Source organism: Ursus maritimus, unplaced genomic scaffold (assembly GCF_017311325.1).
Source record: "Ursus maritimus isolate PB19 unplaced genomic scaffold, ASM1731132v1 scaffold_11, whole genome shotgun sequence".
Classification (NCBI taxonomy): domain Eukaryota; kingdom Metazoa; phylum Chordata; class Mammalia; order Carnivora; family Ursidae; genus Ursus; species Ursus maritimus.
In genome coordinates, this window is record NW_024423453.1 from 17,365,068 (window position 1) to 17,376,008 (window position 10,941).

The following is a 10,941-nucleotide window of genomic DNA, read 5'->3' on the forward strand; positions in this document are numbered from 1 at the left end:
CTATGAATTTATACGTCTATCTCATGGACTTCCAGAAAGAGAGAGGTGCTTCCTGTTGAGAACAAGCAGACTCTGAACACTTCCTTCTACTTCTGGCAGAGCTATTCAATATACATCTATTTTATATTAACATTCTAGTTAAGATTTAGTTTAAACCCATTTGATAAAAAGGGGGGGGAATTAATCCCCTGCACTGTATAGAAAATAAAGAGTCTGGGTATATTAAACTTCTTCTGTGACCTCTAACTCACTGAATGTGTGGTCAAAGGATTGTCTATGCTGCACGTGCCAAGGCAAAGCCCATGATGCTGAGATAAGTATCTTCCAACATTTCAGGATTGGGTATTGACACTAAACTGATGGCAAGTAGATGCTAAAGGAAAATTCAGTTGATAACAGGTACAAATGATAAGTGGCTTCTCGAAAAGAAATTAGCTGAAATATTAGAAGATTTATGATCCTGGTCTACAGGTAAAATCAAAGCATACCTTTTGTGAATTTGGTCATATATAGGCTCTCTGCTTCCTTCTCTCTGCTGGTTTACTAGGCTTACTCACCATTCAAAGCCTAGGTAGGACATTTACTGAGAATTCAGTATAACACTTTTTATAAAAGAATATGAAATCAGTTGTTTCATAATCTGGGCAGAATTCCTGGAGAATTCCCCCGGCAGAAGTCTCTATTCCCCTGGAAATGTGCTTCTTAGAATGACAGGAATTGATGACATTCTTCTCACCATTCTCCAGTTTGCGGATCCAGAGACAGATGAAGAACAGCACTTTCTAGAGACTGATCATCTCTGAGGGATAGTTTTGAGAACTGTAAAAACTCTCAGCAAGAACATTCCATTCGAACTCCTTCATTAAGAGACTTGCACAAATTTTAACAAGGCTTCTAGCAACCTAGAGCCCAGCTCCTAGGAAAGCTCAGCCTCCTTGAGTTCCTGTCTAACTCCTGAGAAAGGTATGAAAAACACCGTGAGGAAACTGAAACTTAGCACTGGGGGGATATGGTTCTCAGGAACTTGCTAGCAGAACCAGGGTATTTGTTAGGAAGTAGTGGGGGGGGGGGGGAGCCATATGTGATCAGAATCCAAGGAATGTGCAACTTGATTCAGAGGCTAGAGGCATAGAATTTTGAACAACAAAGAAAGGAGGCCCAGTGGAAGGTGAGGTAATAACCAAGAATAAGTCATCCTCCATTTCTAAAAGGACAAATTACTTTGAGAATTGTTCAGACAGTTCAGCTGTGTTTTGCCCACTTGATAAGAGTTCAAAACCCCAGAGGGATAGGAGACCTTAATTTCTAAGTAGCTCTGAAAGCATTAACCTTGGAAATCCTCTGTGAGGTAAGCTAGAAGAATCAAATTACAGAATCCACCATTCAGTCAACATAAGGAGCAACATTATTGCATGAAAATCTCTGAAAAACAATTGTGGATAAAACTTAAAAAATTATAATAAAAATAGGATGTCAAGTATACTTTAATGAAAAAAAGAAAAAAGAAGAGGATTATTAAATATCTAAATCAGCAATATCTGTTGAGACAAACAAAAAGAAAATGTCTGTCAGATATAGGGTCCAATGTCCAATAGATTAGAACTTGTGAACTTTCGCTCGATTATTAAGCAAATATAATTGATACTTTTGAAAAGTTTGTTCTAGAAAATATTGTACTTCTTTTAATAAATTGTTTCAGCATGAATTATGGAAAATGTAATGGTAAACACTGGGCACATGAAGCGTGAATAGTATTTCTTTGATGCATAAATACTGCCAATGGGATTTCACTGCATTGGTACTGAACACATGTAATTTTACAGTTAGTACAATGGTTTAGAAAAGGAGGATGAGATGCAGCCACAAATTTTGTAGCAAAAGCTACAGAGAAATAAAATTTGTGGCTAAATTTCAGAATAATTTAATAAGACTATCTATATAAGTAGATGAAATAATAGGATGACCAGATACCTAAAGTAAGTAAAAGATTATTTCATTTATATATATATATATATTATTAAAAGTATATTATTATATATTCCATCTTAATATATCTTATATATAAATATATAAGATATATTTTTATATAATTTACACATACGTATGTATATTTGTGAGTGTGTGTGTGCTTGTGTATGGTAATTACAATTTAATGTTGCAAAATGGAAAAGAATTAGTCTTACTTTGTCAAACCTATGATCTAAAAAGGGTACTAAGTACAAATAAACATTTTGAGCCCAAATGAAGAAAACAGTTTTCAACCAGGACCCCAAAATTTACAAGAATGCTCAAGACAGAGGGTGGAGTTGAACAACATTGTAATTTGGGGAAATCCAAGGTTGAGTCATTAATGATCTCAGTTGTATTTTCCTCAATTTCCTTGCAGCTTTCAATATTTTTTCTTTCCTGAAACTCTCCTTTTTCTTGTTTATTATGTGACAGTGTGTTTGTGTGGTTGTCTTTTTCTTTAAAATCATTAAGCCCCGTTGTTTTGCCGACTCTCCTTTTTTCCCATTCCTCAAAATTGGCTGTTCCCTGAGGTTCTAGTTTCAGTTCACTTCCTCCAGTAGAGGCTTTCTTTTGAGAATTTTATTAAAATTAATAATTATTAAATTAACTTATATTAACTAAAATTAATAATTTAATTAAATTCATTCAAAGCTCTGGCACTGTCCCTAGCACCGGTTTCACTGATTGGATCGTAGCTGTGTTCTCTCTCTGGTATTTCTTCTATTAGTGTTATGATCACAACAGCTGCCGCCCCTATCCACTATCAACCTGTTTCAGCACGTGTGGAAGTGAGCAGGTGTAATATCTACTTCATAGGATTGGCTTGAAAATTAAAAGACTTAATGCATAAGAAGTGACATACAAGTTTGCAGAGAATAGACCAGGTTTCCAAAGAATTTATTCCCTTTTTACATTTATTCCTTTTTTTAACCTATAACATGAAGATGATTCTTAGGTTTCTCCCCATTTTAAATTTTTCATTCTTTCTTTCTTTCTTTCTTTCTTTCTTTCTTTCTTCTTTCTTTCTTTCTTTCTTTCTTTCTTTCTTTCTTTCTTTCATAAAGGTCTAAGTTGTTGTTGCACCTATGTCTAATTTAAGTCTATTTTTAAAAAACTAAAACTTTCTCATTGGTAGTCATATGATAAAATTATTTCTATTTCCATATGTTAAAAAATTCCACAATAGAAAGGGAAATAACAAACAAACATAAGAATGCATTATCTTTCCACTTACATCAGTACCTTCTCTTGACTTCTCTTTTTCTTTTGGGAGTCCTATCATCTTTTGTACTGGCAAGGATTGATAGCTCAGATTCATATTTTTTTTAAAGATTTTATTTATTCGTTCGACAGAGAGAGAGACAGCCAGTGAGGGAGGGAACACAAGTAGGGAGAGTGGGAGAGGAAGAAGCAGGCTCCCAGGAGCCTGACATGGGGCTCGATCCCAGAACACCAGGATCACGCCCTGAGCCGAAGGCAGACGCTTAATGACTGAGCCACCCAGGCACCCCCAGATTCATATTTTTTAAATGACATTAATTTTTCCGGTTATAAAACAATATACATTTCAAGACTTTCAATGATGAATTCTTGTGGCTACCAACCTATTTGGTCAAGGCATGACATTGAGCGGGTGAGCATTGTTTTCAACTACCACATACCTGAAGATTCTAACACCTACCTGCATCAGGTGGCCTGAGCAGGCCGGTTTGGCATCAAGGGCTTGGCCATCACATTTGTGTAAGAGGGAAATGATACCAAGATCATCAGTGATATGCAGGATCGCTTTGAGCTGCACAGATATGGTAGAGGACTCACCCATCCATTTTGGAATGTGACACTGTTCAGGAGATTATGTAGGCATGGGGGTGAAGGACAAACTACTGCCACCTTCCTCTGGCAACCCCCAATTCCTATTCCACGGCTTCCTCCTTTTGCATCACCATCACGCCTACACCCCCATTTCCTGATTTGTCAGAATTTTTTAAACAGCATCAAAATGAAATGTGCATGCAAACCCCCTAAAACCAATATACATTTCATTATAGAACATAAAATTTATAAAATATGACTGATGAAAAAGTCTATAAAAAATTCCCAAAATTTCATTAGCTGAGATATTTTCATGTGTATCCTATAGATGCATGTGGTCTATCTCTACACTGAATATATTGTTTTATAAATGCCTTTGTTTCATTTAAAACATATAGAAATATCACCTACATCATTATTTTTTTAACATATCATTAAATGGGCTTCTAAAATTGTTTGTATAATTAATTATAATTCCATATTAACTTTTCCTATATTACAATGAACTATCTTATTACAGTTTATTAGTGTCTTTCTGACCTTTATAAATCTTTCCCTACCATATCCTAGTTTATTTCTTTTACAGGTTTTTGCACACCTATGTTTTTTTTGCTATTTCCACTACTATCTTCTAATTCATCCCTTTTATTTTTGGTGTCAGACTACTAAAATAGAGCAGTGAAATTGAGCTCATTTATTAAGAACCTACTCTACACCAGGTATTATGTAAAGAAAAAAGAAAAAGAAAAGAATCTTGATGTACTGGTAAAAAGGACAAAAATGGAACTTTTAATGCAGTGTGATATATGCACTAAGAAGGTCTTTCACAAAGCAGTTATTATGGGAAAATGAATAGGAATTCTATTCAGAAAAATCATTTTATAAATTATGTATTTCATAAGACCTATATAAAATTATAAGAATTGTGGTTTGCTATCAGTTGACTTATTTTTGAACCACCATAATTAGATATTAAATATTATTATTAAAATTATTAAATGTTAAATATCTTAATAAATTAAATTTGAATAATTATTTTTAATATTAATGAAGCACATCTAGTCATAAAGGGAAGTGTTCTGGACTTTATTTTTAAGTAGAGGGAGAATTTAGTCTGCACATAATGGACACAACTTAGGCTGAGATGAAATGGGCCTGGGGAAGATGGAAGACTTGGGCAGAATACCAAATATGAGCCAACTGGTTTCTCTGAAATTCAAATTTAACTGCATGCTCTGTATTTTTATTTGCTACCTCTGACAACCTTAGGTCTGACAAGTCCCTGAAAGTGAAAAATCTGCCCTGAGACCTGCAGGATGAGAATGACAATGGGAAAGGCGAGAGGAGTGCAGGGAACATGGAGTGAAAAGACCTCACTGCAGAAAGGAGCTTGGCTTGCTCCAGAGAGAAGAGGTGGGTGGACTTGGAAGCAGCATGAACAAGATCATGCTGGAGAAACTAAGAAATTCACCAAGACCACAGGCGAGGGGGCATAACAAAGAAGGAGGGGTAGTTTTTTTTGTCAAGTACATGGGGCGTGTTGAAGAAAATGTTGTGGAAATTAATATATTTCAAATGGGTAAAATAACCAGAATCATATTCCAGAAAGATCACCCTGGCAGCCATGCTTAAGATAGATTGGAAGTAATTAATAAAAAGAGCCGTTAGTTCCAATTCACTCCAGAAGGCAATGATAACGATCTGGATTAACAGAAGGAAATACATCTCTGAAGGCAGTAGGTTTCACATTTTTATTTGCCATCTGTCATTAGAAATACGCTTTAAAACAATACACTATGTATGTATACACACATGCACCGATACAGCCATAAAGCATATTACAAAATAATACTGTACTTATTCTTACTACATGAAATACTCTAACATTTTCTGTTCTAGTCTAGTTTATTTCTTCTCATTAACGTCATTGGTAATGATCTAAATGGCTTTCATGCTTACCAATGGGTTGTAACAAAGGATTGAAAAATATTGTCTAAAGACCAGTTTAGAGTAATATTAACAAGTTAGCAGTTTAAGAAGGTAAAGGCCCTCCTTCACCCACAGAGATACCGAGTTAACAGCAAAATACAGGTCAGAATTTTATTTAATACCAATGAAAATGAAAGGACAATAGACAACAGCATGAAACTATATGGAAATTTAAGGTTCTCCAATAAAGGTAAATATATGGACAAATACAGTAACCTGTACCATTACAATTATGGGCACAGAATTTAAATAATAAAAACATTTTAAAAACCCTATGTTAATAGGTATATAATATATAAAGTTGGAATGTGCGGCATCATTAACATAGAGTGGAGGGTGGAACTGTAAAGGAGTAGTTTTTGTATGAGATTAAAACTATTTGTTATCAGTTTAAAATAGAATACTATAATTTAAGAAGTTTCATATAATAACCACAATGATAATGATAAAGAAAACAGCCACAGAATATACACATAAGGAAATGGGAAGGGAATCAATGTTTATCACTATAAAAACAAAACACAAAGAAAGGCAGTAGGAGTGGAAAAGAGGGACAAAAAAGCAAAACATACAGAAAAAAAATGAACACAATGGCATTAGTCCTTCCCTATCATTAATTATTTGAAATGCAAAGGGATTAAACTCCCCAGTCAAAAGACATAGGTTGGTTGAATGGATTGAAAAAAAATAGGATCCAACTATCCATAAGAGACACTTTACATCCATGGACCCATAGGCTGAAAGTAAAAAAGGGGGAGAGGTGTTCTATGCAAATGATAACTGAAAGAGAGCATCAGTAGCTATGCTAAGCTCAGGCAAAATAGACTGTAAATCAAAACCTATCATAAGAAACAAAGGACATTATGTAATAAAAAGACCAATTCACCAAGAAGATAAAACAATCATAAATATTTATGCACCAACCTTCACTGCTTCACTGTACACTTAAAAATAGTTATGATGGTACATTTTATGTTACGTGTTTTTTATCACAATAATAAAAAGAACCAAGTCATTTCCTGTATTTTCTCATACCAATTTCTCATGTGTGACAGTCATCACATCCTCTTTTCTACAATAATGAGCTTGGTAATTTGCTAATCTCCTAAATATTTAAGATAGACAAAAGAAGACAGCAGTATTAACATAGCATCTGTGATGTACAGGACATTCAGTCAATACTACCATTTGCTGATGTTGAGACACATTGTCTAATTTGCTTCTCAAAACAGCCCTATGAAGTATTTTAATTACTTTTTTGTAAACAAGAAAACAAAGGTCCAGAAAGATAAGTAACCTGTGGAAGATCTCATAGTCTTTAATTTTTGAAGCCAGGATTACAGCTCATGCTTCTCAAAAATCCAGATTTAAAAATCCATATAAAAACCATATTCTTTCTACTATACTGTATTTTAGGGGCCAACACTTATCTGCCTCCAAATTTGGTATCAAGGAGGCTTTAATGAGGATAGGGAAGGACATATTATATCTTCATAATAATTTCCAAATCTGTGATAAACCTGAAGTCCCAGATATTAAACCTAGGGGAAAATACCTTTAACAGAGGATATTTGACTACTACCATTATTAGAAAATTAATTTTTTAAGGTGCTTATTATTTTTTAGACTAAATTCTCATTGTTTTAGATATGCTATTTTATTTCCTGTGGGATTTCAGGCCTGCCTGAAGGTCTGAATGGATGACTGAGGGAAGACGGAAAATAATGGATTGTTATCAGTTGGGTTCGTTCTGGTTAGTTCTCATAAACCCCTTTCTACCTTCCATCTAGTTGCTCTGTGACTCCCATTCCTTCAGCCCTTCCAAAGATACTGTAAACATCCAATTTCCTGTATTCAGTCCTTTGCTTTTTGAAATGCCTATAATACTTCCTCTTTCACACAACTGGGTTTGACTGATAAGTAAAAAAAAAAGAGTAAAACTCATAATTTATCAGTTGAAAGTAAATCAATATGAAACCAAATCACTAACTCCAACCTTTAGTAAATACCAAGCTTTGACCTGTGCTAAATACATCTTTATAACTTTAATCTGTTTACCCTAAGTTTTCTCAGCCTAAGTAGACTTGTTCATTAGATTTATAAGTTCTAGGTACTAGATATCCAAGAGCAAAGGAATTTCTTGAAATACAGAATAATTGAGTACCATCTTCAGAAACTAAGTTTTGAGAAATGGAAGGAGTAGAAGATCATTTATGCAAATAGGTTATTAACTTTCTCAATCCAAAATTTTCAATTTGTAGTATTTGTAAATAAATTTCACTGATGATAAACATAAATTTAAAAATACTTTTTGTACAAAATTCAAGTCTCATTTTACTTGGAATATTTTAACTACTGCATATCAAGAGACCCATGATAACAATATAAATTTTCTATAAAGATAAATAGATTGATGGATGGAGACTAAAACACTAAAACTTCTGAAAAAAAATGAAGAGTGAACTAGCTGTGACTGAACATCACAAGTTAACATAGTGCCCGCCCTGAATACATGTAGCTACTATTATTCTTTAAAAAGTAACAAAGCGCCAATACTAACCTCTCCCCACAAGGAAGCACCACATCAAGAGAGTAATGTGGAGGTTTCGCTGTGGAAAAAAATTAAATATTACATTACTTTATAAGTTACTAATCTCAATTAATACATATTTATCAATATACATCAATACATATCTATCTATATTTTGTCAGCATCTCCCCTTATGTTTTTATACAAGTTTGTGAACAGAAAAATAATCTCTACTAAAAGTAAATGTGCATGTGATTTTTAGAAGAACAGATATTTATATGTTCCACATATTGAATCAATTTTCCAACTTCAAATTTTTAAAGTGCTTTTGGAGTAGAATACATCCTAAGCATGCCCTTTTAGTCCAGTTTCTTGCTGGAGCTCTACTAATGGATCTCACACATGCAAACAACTCACCTTCTTGAAAGTAGCCTGCTTTAAGATCGAAAAAATGACCAGGAGTGGTCAAAATACAACCTGGTAAATGACTCAATTATTATCTAATTAAATTTCAGTCTTTCAAAGTCAAGTAATAGAAAATGGTTGAGGAACCAAGGAAGGTAGCTGAGATTTTACAGTTTGTTCAGCTTCAAATTTTCTATTGAGTGGAAAATAGAGACTACATACTTTTATTGCTTTAAAAAAGATTTAGGGGCACCTGGCTCAGTCGGTTAAGGGTCCAACTCTTGGTCTCAGGGTAGTGAATTCAAGCTCTGCGTTGGGCTCCATGCTGGGAGTGGAACCTACTTAAAAAAGAAAGATTTAAAAATGACATTTAATGACATTCTTTAGGACAATCTGTAAGTGCACAGAATGCATTGGAAAATAAACTTTAATTGCTTTTGTTGCACACATCCTTTTTGCAATTAAGTATGAATTCCAACTTCTAAAACCCAGATGGGCCGCACATGACAAGTACGGGTAACCTCAGCCAATTAAACAAAATATTTGTTTCTACCCCATTTAATGTGTTACTTCCTCCAAGGAACAATAGAAAACCAAGAGTTTCTTTTAAAAGAAATAAAAAAAAAGAAAAAAAATTATGATTGTGTTCATCAGTATTATAACATCATCATATTTAAAAGGCATTCCGGAACTGGATAGATTTAAATGTTCTAACTGAAAGTTATTGTCAAGTCTTAACGTACCATTCAGATTCCAGGAACACATGAATAAATATATCTCACAGAAAACTCTTAAGCTTATTTAACTTTATTTTTGTCACTTTGCTTCCAAGATATAACAAGAGCTGCTAAATGTATAACTGATGTGGAAGAGGTGAATTCAGATGCCAGCAGGAATACAGAGGATAAGTAATGAAATCGGAGAATCTATTAGCTTAAAAGTAATTTAAAAAAATACAAGCAAAAAGAAGATATGTGACCAAATTCATTTGATGTTATGGTGTTGCTTTAATGCCATAATGGAGTCACCTCTCTGAACTTTGTTTGTTTGTTTGTTTGCATAAATGGCATTTTATTATGGACAACAATCTAATTTACAAACCTTTGTACATTTTACGGCAAACATTCAAGCACCATAAACATAAAAATTTCAACATGCAAAATTCAAATTTACAGCAAGAAAATAAACTCAAAAACTTATTTTTAGTCGATGTGGTTATTGCTACACTATCTCTGTCATTTCTGATCCAGAGTCCAAAAACGTAGGCAAGCCCTAACGATGTAGCAGAAGCATTTTTGGCACACTGGAATCCATAATCTAGTTTGTGCAGAAATGTTTCCACAAGATTCATAGAGTACTCTTTGGAAGAAAGAGGCGAGGACTGGTTATTTGGTCACCCTTAGGAAATACAAGCTTTTTAAGAGTCCAGAAATAGCCACAATGCAAGCAGAGTATAATGAGACACAGCTCTGGCTGGGAAAAAAATGTGCCTTTCATCAGAAAAGGATCTCAAATTCCTGGGAGATATCCAACTTCCATCTTCTAAGCGTGTGTCATTTCCAGCAATCACATTTTTGATTTCCAACAGTTCTTTGTTGATCTCTTTAATGTTTTCTATTCAACTCACCTGTTGTGTATCATAGATGAAATAGCTTTCCTTATATAGCTGATGATATTAATCATAAATTTTTTAAAGTATTTTTTCTACCTTAACTTTCTCTTTTTTCCTTCTGTCCACTTGTTTATTTTTGTCTCTCTTTTATGTTGCAGGCTTTTCTTAAATGATATTTTGTTATTCATTAATATTAAAGAGGGAGCTCTAGAAAAAGATTGGACCTTATGTATTTGTGTGGACCTGTAAATGGGGCTCTTTTTTTAAAACAGGATGATCAGACAGTAAACTGACTTTTTCTTGGGAGATATTTAAAGATTTTATTAATAAATTAATTTATTTATAGCTAGAGTGTGAGCAGGGGGAAGGGCAGAGGGAGAGGGAGAAATAGAATCTCAAGCAGACTCCCCACTGAGTTCAGAGCCTGACACCGACCTTGATCCCAGGACCCTGAGATCAGGACCTGAGCCAAAATCAAGAGTTGAACGCTCAACTGACTGAGCCACCCAGGCAACCCTCTTGGGAAAATTTTTTTTTTAATATTTATTTATTTATTTGCGAGAGAGAGAGAGAGAGAGAGAGA

General features: G+C 34.1%; 1 long non-coding RNA gene across 1 annotated transcript in view; it reads left to right on the forward strand.

The window, feature by feature from the left end:
- Nucleotides 1-822: 822 nt before the first annotated feature.
- The window catches only part of LOC103661816, a 13,722-nt gene continuing 3,603 nt past the window's right edge, over nt 823-10,941 (forward strand). The window contains exons 1-2 of the long non-coding RNA XR_568280.1: nt 823-963; nt 5,092-5,235. This is a non-coding gene — a long non-coding RNA (uncharacterized LOC103661816). The remainder of the gene's footprint in view (nt 964-5,091; nt 5,236-10,941) is intronic.